Source organism: Triticum aestivum, chromosome 1B (assembly GCF_018294505.1).
Source record: "Triticum aestivum cultivar Chinese Spring chromosome 1B, IWGSC CS RefSeq v2.1, whole genome shotgun sequence".
NCBI classification, from domain to species: domain Eukaryota; kingdom Viridiplantae; phylum Streptophyta; class Magnoliopsida; order Poales; family Poaceae; genus Triticum; species Triticum aestivum.
The window spans coordinates 523,347,798-523,357,773 of NC_057795.1; the positions used below are offsets into that span (position 1 = coordinate 523,347,798).

Here is a 9,976-nt window from a genome sequence, read left to right on the forward strand (position 1 = left end):
AAACCCAGCCGTCACCAGCCCACACACTCCCCCACCTTCAACATACGAATCTGGTGTGAAGAGGCAACACTCTCCCGGCTCACGGTGGCAACCCAAGAGGTCAAGTTGGTGGGCCATATGTGCGGTGAAGCGGCGGAGGCAGCTACGAGTAGACGATGGGAGTGTGGTTGGCGCGGTCTGTGACTGGCATGCTAGAGGAGGTTTATCTCCGAGGGTGCAATGGGTGATGGTCATGGCCTCACTGCACCGGTTGTTGGATCTGTTTCGAGTAGAAAACGATAGACAAAGATGTAAAGTGAACAGTTGTTTTCATTGATGATGAGATTACACATATATATAGCCCCTGAAGGGTGCGTCCGAAGGGACATGAGGCAACCGCCTCGGTTAGGAAAAGTAGGGATTAATAGGATTAATTAAATTCTAACACTCCCCCTAATCCATGCTTGTTAGTGTAAGTATCATCATCTTGAAAAAGCTCCTCCAAAAACCCTGTGGGAAAAATATGAGGAGATAGGAGTTTGATATGTTGCTAAAACTCCTTCAAACCCTGTGGGGAAAATAAGGAGAAAATGGTACAACATATAATGGTCATTGTCTCTTTTAACTCAATACGAGAAAACTCATAGAGTTTAGAGGACAATAAATATGTCATATATATATATATTTCCAAAAAACCCGGTGGGGAAAACAGAAAGTATGACATATGATCTCATGTTGATATTACCTCATTAAAAACCTTTATGAGAACCTGTAAAGTAAACTCATGAAGGGAAAAGATAGTATAATATGATGCATTGAACGGGAACAATTCAGGAAGATACTCCCCCTGATTCTTGCAAAATTCAAAGCCGTCACATACCAAAACATAGAAGTTGGTAGAGACCCGCTGAACAAATCAGTCGCATGATTTGACTTGCAAGATATGCAATATAGTGATATTGCTTATTATGTAACATGTTTGCATCCGGGCAACACAGGAAACATTATCGTTGAGATAATGGTTGGTGAATGTAGCCATGAGGTCTGTTTCGAAGACTCTTCATGAGAGGGCTACCACACCTAGTAGGAATACTAAACTTGTCTACAATCTGACATAATGGAGATCTGATCGATGTATCCAATGATATCGGTGTTCACATTTCTGTGAAACTGAAAAACCAGGACAATATGTTTGATGCCTTTGGAGATATCGAAAGATATTCTTGAGTACCAACCAATTGTGTTTGGTGGATCCGATGGCATTATGGAACGTTGAGTCCCAATATCTCGTTTCCATCATCTCTTGGTCTAAATAGATCTTTCTCTACGTTTAGAGAATGAACTACCATGAGAGTTATGGATGGATAATATTTGTCCATAATGAATTTTTCCAATATATTTTGGACATAGACAACATAGTATACCATAATGTATGAATGAAGGTGCTCAAGTTGTAGTAACGAGCGGTGCTTTGGTTTACCCAAATCCTTCATTTAAACTCCGTCATTAGATGATTACATGTGTCGTCATTGCAGACATACAAACATGTATAATCATCTTTGCAGGAGTAATCCTTTTGTATAAGGAACTCACTACGTCGGTTGTACCATATGTATCGACCACAATAAGTCGTATAATGACTTACTAGTTTTACACAATGTATGTTTCATTTTGTATTTCGATTCAGAATTGAGATTCCATCAGAAATCAATCATATATGTCTGAATCTAGTGATCCACATGGATATGTAATCACTACATCTATCAACTACAGAGATAGATGATTTTGTACTGCCAATGATATAAGTTATCGGAAAGAGATTCCACCTCTGGAGAATAGTTGGGTATCTGCGTGAACCCTTGTGCTACAATACTTGCTCCCTGTTTCACCACCTTGTTGTTCTCAATCCTGTTTCCAGAAGAAAACTGGTGTATGTATTGCTTATGAATACCTTCCCATTATCGAGCAAGATTATTTCTACATAGATTATACCCTTTGCTTGAGTTCAGTCCGAGTGTTGTTCACACTTTGCCATGACCATGGTCTTTGGACCTGAATCATGTGAAAGGTTTTGCAATCTAGTTGAGAAATGTATGTCGACAATTGTAGATTTCCAGTTATATGTTTCTCTAGAATCTATATATCAATATAGAGTTGATGAAATATCGTTACCCATGGTGACTGCTCGCGATTTCCCAATGCGATTAAGTCGGGAATTCCGATGTCCCGGTCATTGTGTGCACTATGACCTGGGTTGGTGGAGGTTTCCCGTCCACTGGGTGTATACTACCCATTAGGTGTCTGTCAACGTTAAGTTGACTTGCATTTGCTGATTCACAGGCCTTTATATCCTTGCTTGCGAGAAGCTGAATCCTGATGTACTTTTGCCATACATCTCCCCATGTTGCTTTGAACGGGGACTGGAGTGGATTTTGTTGGTACCTCCACTCTTTCAGGCGTACTTTTGCAGGATTGTAGGATTGTGTGACACCTTTATAGTCAGTAAATGAATCTGGCAGGTTATTTGTAATGTGTTGCATATTTTGTGAACGCATGGTTCAGATCTTTGAATACGTGGATTTGAGGCAGAAATGTGTTGAACATTCCACTAATTTCCTGGCATTCTTCATGGTACTTGAATACTCCCCCTAATGCCTGGAAATATCCTCATTGAATCAACATACTGGCCTTGAATAACTCCCCACGCGAGGGGCTTGAGGTATTGACGGAAATACGGTTACTCCTCACATAGATCCCAACTATATGTTGAGGGGCCAATGATGTATGTCGGGTGGTGATATCGGTAAGGAACCGAATTACCGCAGATGGGAAACACTTGGTGTATTTCCACGTATCAAAGATAGAGGGGAATAATATTATGCAGTTTGGTCATGAGCGTGTAAAACTACATGACTCCAACGTAAAGTTGGTAAGTTGCAATTCCAAAGTAAAGATAATGCAATGAGCTTAATTCTTTGGATATAGGATTCTACCAAACCATCTTGAGTCTAGACATTAGGACAAATTGCTAAACTTCAATCCAAGGGCCATAGAGAAGGCACTCAAGGAGAATTTTGCAATGTTATCCATTCGATTTTCTTAAAATCGATGTCAGGATAATGAGCCAATGGTTTCGTGTGAATAAAGCACACACTTAAGACAATTATGTAGATGTCTTTTAGAACCATGGAACACCTGAATAGTCTAGTCAATGGATGGGAAGAGTCACTTACCTCAACTTGATGCATTCAAGGAGTCTGAGTGGTTCAGCATAGACTTTAAGGTGCGTGAGCCTTAAAATTAGCTTCCCTGTGTCACATGTAGTGCACATAAAATCCAAATATTGTTAGAATTTAGCATCATAATAATCATGAACTATTAGAATTGCTGATAGTTTCAGTTTCAACCCAATGTCTTTATGACCAACGCGTGTATGCCAAGTTTGTCATGTACAAGATATTTTGGAAAACTATCTTGGGTGCAACATGTGCTACGGGTTTTGTAATATGTGTAGTACAATCCAGATGATACATACACAATGTGCTTGCCATATCCGTTGCATATGGTAAAGAGAAGTTATTTCTCTTTGTTGTCATCATAAGTTTCACTATGGAAACTGTTTTAAGAAATATCTCTATAGCTTAGTAGGGTACAAGTTAAACTTGGAAAGCAATGAAGCATCCTAATGTTACTCGAGTACCCACAGGGATAGTAAAAATTTGACTCGAGTTGAGCCAACAAATACCTCATCGCATCTAGCGATTTTAAAATATCTCCTTTCTCGGAGTTCCTTGAGTATAGAGTTTGTGGTGCATATGCCCACAAGGCACATATCATTTTTCATTAGATTGACTCTCGTAGAAACCTATATATAGATATGAAGATTCTCAAGAAAATCACTGTCGGATATATACAATACATACAAATGAATTTGTATCAAAGTGCTGATACAAGATATTGTGATATACAATATATGATGACAACAATAATCATGTTCTTATTAGAACATCATAAATGGACATAAATAAATAGATCACTAAGGAGACTAAGGGACTAAATGTATAGTCTCCAAACATGTTGGTTGATGCATATTCAACCATCACGCTCTCCATGCTCATAGGGTCTCGTGACAGCTTGATGGTGTCCAGTTGAGGGTTTGAAGTCATACACTACCATTGTAATGAATAGTAATGATATTCAAGTGAGAACTTGAATTGTATAGACCTCAAATTAAATGAGATGATGTTGTATCAAATTGCAAGATAATTCAGCAAAGTGAATTAATATTTTGAGAGAAAAATTAATCTCAATCATAATGAGATTGTTTTGCGAGAGAAGAAAATTCTCAATCGCAAATCAGTAGTGTAAAGGTACTGAATTTATCTTTGCAAGAGATAAAAAAATCTCAATTGCAAATAGTGGACGTATAATCTCAACATGTTCTGGAATACAAGGTACTCAACAGAAACACAGTATTGAAAACAAATACTGAAAATAACATGGTCTAAAACAGATTAATGCTAGTAAATAGCACTATTAACAGGGCTAATTTGCAAAATCCCAGAAACTGAAGGATGTGCAAATATTTGCCTGGACCACTGATTTCGGTAACCGCCGCCAGCGGCCTGGCCGTTGGCCTCGCCGGAGCCGCGCGTGGTCGTGCGCCGCCTTCAAGCTGGGAATGGACGAATCCATGGCCACACTGCATGGAGGACGGGGCAGTGTCATACTCCACGTCAAGCAACTTGTTGGGAGCCGTCGGGCCGGGCACCGGGTGATTCACCCCGCAACCGGTAGGAGGAGCGCCGCGTTGGTAGCTTCTCCAGGTCCGAGCCACCAAGCATCAGCCGCCAAAGGAGAGGACGTCGTCGGGAGCGCAGGTAACACCGCTTGGCACCGTCGCGCTGCACGGGTGCGAGCCGAGGGCTGCGTTGGTCGCCGCTGCCACTCTCCGACTGGACGCCAGCCAAGAGAATCCGTGGGCCGCACACGGCATGGCGCCGTCGTTCCGTACTTCGGTGACGCGGCCATGCACTGGAGGGCGCCGCGTGGGGTGCCTCCACGCTGGCTATGCCCTCGCTAGTGGAGGGCTGCGGCGTCGCGTGCCAGTTGATGGCCACCGCTGCCTCACAGGCTGCATGCGAAAAAACGCCGCCAGCCACATGTGCCGGTGAAGACCACCTTGCCAGGGTCAACGGTCGCGCTGCACCGGAGGGCGCCTTGCACCGAGCCCAACGTCACGCGTCAGATGTTGCTGCCTCTGGACCAAGTGCGTGTGCGGGGATGCACGCTGCCGCCTGGGGCCGTCTTGAGAAGCTGTCATGCTGCGGTATATGCGTCGCCGCTCCACACGCTGGAGGGCGCTATGTCGAATTCCGCTGATGCCCGGTGATTGAGCGCCGGCCGAAGGCTTCCACCACCAGGGGCTGGAATTGATGCCATACCTGCCAAAGTGGTATTTACGCCATCTCCGTTGAAGAATTTCTCCCCGATTCTTGCATGGATGAATTCATTGGCTATCCGGAACGGACGATTCATATGTACATAAGATGAACAGAAGACACATGATTAGATCTATGATAATAATCACAAAAGACAACATGTTGGTTTCTTCAACTCAATTTCTTGCACGGATGCATGCGGATGCATCTCGTCTTTTCTGTGAGCGGCCGGGTGCGCCGCCTCATATCGTCTCCCACGCTCCTACGTCTTGCCGTGAAGAAGGCATGTACGAGTGAGATCGCCGTGGCCGCACGCTCGTTCTGGTAGTAACCGCTTGGTTGGATCGATCACAAGAAGACAAAACGGAATCACGTCGTGAATGGGAAACAGCTTGATTGATTAATTCCATTCTGTACGCAAACTCGTCATTGCCGATCAGATCGCCATGGCTTTGTGCTGCACAAGGCCGAGTGCGGCATCAAAAACGCATCTCGCGCTGGATCTAATCGATCTTCGTGTGATCCGCGGTAGCTTCAGAGGGCCGTGGTGGCGCATAACCGTCGTTGTCCCGGCTAGATTGCTCTCGGTAGAGCTATGTGCTGATAACGTGTTTCAAGTAGAGTAGAGAACGAGAGACAATAGAGAACGAGATGGATTGCGTCGAACTGAGTGGCAGAATGATGCACATTGTGCCAATCTAACTATTAAGATACAAAAAATTGCAAAGACCAGCCATATGATTACAAGACATGTAGGAAGGTTGGTAAGCGGGTTGCCCATTGAAGCGGGCAGGCCGACCAGATTTCCTTCCTTGTTAGTTTGACTACAGCCAAATCTGGCAAGCAAAACAAGGGTACAAAGAACCCTAGCCTTGGTACAATGCAGCCTTCTAGGCAAATGCATCTCCATCAGATTGCAAAAATGTATCTCCATCAGATTGCAGAAATGTAAGCTACTTGGAACCCAGTGCATAATGAAAAGAAGGAAAGAAATAATACTGATTGAAACTACAACACTAAAACAGTGTTCAGTTTGGCCTCAGAATTGCAGAATGACAGCATGGACGCATAGCGACCAATCAGTCCCGAAAGATGGTATGATTAAAAGTTTTTTCATCACCAGCCAAGCATGAACAATATTAGGTCTCCAAAGTTTAACACAGATCAGGTCTGGACCAGCACAAAACATCTATTTTGTGCCCTTTGCATTTTAAGAATAATGAGAGGAAAATGATTGTTGGCAAAAGAGATTATCAAGCTCAGCCCAACTGCCCACTTTCCTCAAATTACTATAGCAAGGAAAACTTTCGGCAAGAAATGCACAACAAAAAGCATTTAACCGATACACATTTATCCTGCAAAGGCAGGAAAGAATAAAGAAGCATACAAATTCATATGCAGAGCAGATAAAATCAGAAGCAATACATAAAAGAAAACAGCCCACTTTCACCAAATTGTTATAGCAGAACACATACATAAAAGTTCGTTAAGCAGATACACACCATACTTCAGAATGATGCATAATTTAGAAAAACAAAGATATAACTGGCACATTGACTTTACTCATTATAATCTAGCAGATGATAAATGAGCATCACTATAGATAAATATTGGTTACTGACGCTTGCAACTTTAAAAGGTAAAGCTCTTTCCTACTGTTAATATAAACTCAATTATATAAAATAGCTACATAATCAGTAAACCAAGCATCAGTACACCTAAACTCAATTACCACTACAGAGCTGTGACCTCAAGCATTAACCACTAACAACAACCTAGAATGACGAGCTTATCAATCGCTGTGCTACATTGCCAGACAAGCCATTGCTTCAGTATTCTCTCACCCCTTTGATACATCAATACATGGGAGTAAATATCTGTGTCTGCCATATTGGACAAGGACGCATTATTCCATTGGGCACAGATCCTCCTCAAATTTTATGCAAAAAGAACAAAGAATGAAAACAAGTAAACAATTCTGTACAAGCAAAGAAAAATAAAAGACAAACAATTGGATCAGATTTCTGGCTTGGAACCCTCTGATAAGGATCCTCATGTCCATTCAACTTCTGATAAATGAAACAAACACAAATCTAAAAGATAAAAATAAATAAATAAAGCAAGATGGACCAGACTTCTGGCTTGGAATCCTCTGATAAAGGATTACAGTTGCGCACAGTATAATCAGAGTCGATCATTTGGGGAAAGGGTCCTCACATCCATTTAAATTTCAGACCAACATTGTCTTAGGCAAGTTGAAAAGTGAAAAAAGTAACTTATTTTGCCAAACAGACCCGACTTAAAACTTATAAGTCACCCCTTTTGCGTGGGTCCCACCATCTGCATGATGTTGATTGGTGTAGAAAGGTGTGTCAGGTGACTTATAAGTCAGGTGACAACCAAACAAGCATGACTTATAAGTCACTGGTTTTAAGTCATGACTTATAAATCAGATGACTTATTGGAACCAAACAGGCCCTTATTTTTATGTCCGACTGTGTATATTTGCAAAAGCGTTGACAGTTGTAAGGAACGAGCGAGGTTGCCAGGGTTGGCTCTCCAAGGGGAGCTATGGCAATAGGTGAGTCGGACTCATCCTCTATTACTCCAATGTGATTCTTCGGTGATGTTCCAGGTGAAAACTCAAAACTGATGTCCACTTCGCAGTTTCAAAACTGATGTCCACTTCAGACTCGTAGTAAACGCTTCTGCAGTTTTTAGGTATGATAAAAAAGTTTCAAAGATTCTGTTCTGCTGCACGCCACTCGGGCGAAGGCAGAGCATGGAATGATCGTAGGGGCATCCTTCCTAGGTGGAAAAAACGTGTGTGACTAAAACCAGGAGGAGAAATCCATTTTCAAATGGCGACAGAAAGAAAGGAATAAGTTTCTGTGTATCATTGATGTAAATAAATGCATTTGTTCATCGCACACGATCAGCATGACCAAAAAGCCCAAAGAACCCAAACATCAGCATGACCAAAGACTGTCGAACAAGTGGATGCGCACGCCGTACGCGGGACGGCGCACGCATGATAACCTGTTCGGGCATCGCTCTCGGCAACGTACAGCACCGAAGTCGCTATGGAAATCAGCGCATCAGAGACTCTAATTTGTTGCCTGGACACTAGAGACCAAGAAACAAGATAAAAAAGAACAGAAGTCGAATTGAAGGGCCTCAGAGACGCATTAGCAAATTTGAATCATCAGATGTATCAGATGGTACGGACAAATTGTTAAAATCACAGGCCCCCAAAGAAAGAAAGATCGAGACAGCGAGATCCAGCTAGCTGAATGGTCTTAAAGCAGAGTCAGATTAGATAACGTATGTCAATCAGCACAGGTCCGGCGAGCCGGATCCTAAGACTGGGGCGACAAAAATCCATGTCATCACGCTCCGCGGTCACATCAGCAAGATGGGGATTCAGGGAAAATCAGAGATCCACACCAAAAGTCGACTATTGAATGCAGAGTTGCGCTACAGATGTGCGTGCTGCAGGGGAGAACGCCCCGGCCGGAGATGGCGGCCGGGGTGATGCATCTCGCCCCCCGCGGCGCAGCGGTCGATCTGCGCCTCCAGAACAAGGCCGCCGAGAGTGGATTTGCTCTCGCAGCCGAAAGAAGAGGCGACGCAAACAAGCGAGGACGGAAGCAAGACTGGTTCAAAAACAAGGCAGCAAAAACAAAAGAAGAAAGAAAGATGCGCAAATTTGTTCCGACGAACTTCGCCCGGCATGACAAACCGAGATGTGACAAGGGAAGGGAAGGAGCGGCTGCAGGGAGAGGCGGCGCGGCCAGGCAGGGTTTGCTGAGGGGACGTCTCGTGCGCTTATAAAGGCGAGCCGGGCAGGTCTAGAAGCCGCGCTGGGCGGGGAGCGTGTGGGCTGATCTGGAGGCCCAGATCGTTGGTTCCGGCCCTGCATGTCGTGTCTGTTTGTTTTTGGACCTCCTCCTGGTTTTTGTTCTCACGCGCACCCCTAATGGACCGTGGCCCATCACTCGCCCGATCTATCTACGTGGGTTGTTCGCTAGCCTTTTTTTTTCCTTGCCAGCACTTGCGGAAAACCCTGTCTTTAAAAAAAAACTGGTTGCGGTTTTCCTATTAATTTTAAAAAAGTTCATGAACTCAAAAAAAATAACTTCAAAAATGCTAATATGTAAAAATGTTCATTCAATAAGAAAAAATGAATTTGATGTAAGTTTATCAATTTGGAAATCTGTAACAAGTTTTTTTTACAAAAAGTTCACAGCTTTTGGAAAAAGTTCATCAGTTTTGAAAAGTTCACTGAATTTAAAAAACATCAACTTTTGAAAGACAGTTCATTGATTTTTTGAAAAAAAGTTCATCGATTTTGAAAAAAAATCATCAATTTTGGAAAAAAAATCATCAATTTGAAAAACATTCATCCAATTTGAAAAAGTTCACTAATTCTGAAATAAATATCAAAAATATGGAAAAAATTCATTGATTTTTTAAAAGGTTCATCAATTTTGAGATAAAGTTCATCAATTGAGGGCTTCATCTTTGTAGCTGGGCATCGGCAAGCGGGGCCAGTG

General features: G+C 42.7%; 6 non-coding genes across 6 annotated transcripts; all 6 read right to left on the reverse strand.

Annotated features, from left to right (window-relative positions):
* Positions 1-6,168: 6,168 nt before the first annotated feature.
* LOC123152143 (small nucleolar RNA snoR109) lies at positions 6,169-6,253 on the reverse strand. The gene has a single exon (XR_006476046.1). It is a non-coding gene; the product is annotated as a small nucleolar RNA snoR109 (small nucleolar RNA).
* Positions 6,254-6,454: 201 nt separating this feature from the next.
* On the reverse strand, positions 6,455-6,546 carry LOC123150808 (small nucleolar RNA SNORD96 family). The gene has a single exon (XR_006475362.1). It is a non-coding gene; the product is annotated as a small nucleolar RNA SNORD96 family (small nucleolar RNA).
* A 91-nt stretch (positions 6,547-6,637) lies between these two features.
* Positions 6,638-6,782, reverse strand: LOC123152497 (small nucleolar RNA snoR135). Its single transcript, XR_006476215.1, has one exon. It is a non-coding gene; the product is annotated as a small nucleolar RNA snoR135 (small nucleolar RNA).
* A 762-nt stretch (positions 6,783-7,544) lies between these two features.
* Positions 7,545-7,643, reverse strand: LOC123151016 (small nucleolar RNA Z103). The gene has a single exon (XR_006475454.1). It is a non-coding gene; the product is annotated as a small nucleolar RNA Z103 (small nucleolar RNA).
* Positions 7,644-8,592: 949 nt separating this feature from the next.
* On the reverse strand, positions 8,593-8,670 carry LOC123152490 (small nucleolar RNA snoR117). The gene has a single exon (XR_006476213.1). It is a non-coding gene; the product is annotated as a small nucleolar RNA snoR117 (small nucleolar RNA).
* Positions 8,671-8,727: 57 nt separating this feature from the next.
* LOC123152388 (small nucleolar RNA U31b) lies at positions 8,728-8,817 on the reverse strand. The gene has a single exon (XR_006476157.1). It is a non-coding gene; the product is annotated as a small nucleolar RNA U31b (small nucleolar RNA).
* Between the last annotated feature and the right edge of the window lie 1,159 nt (positions 8,818-9,976).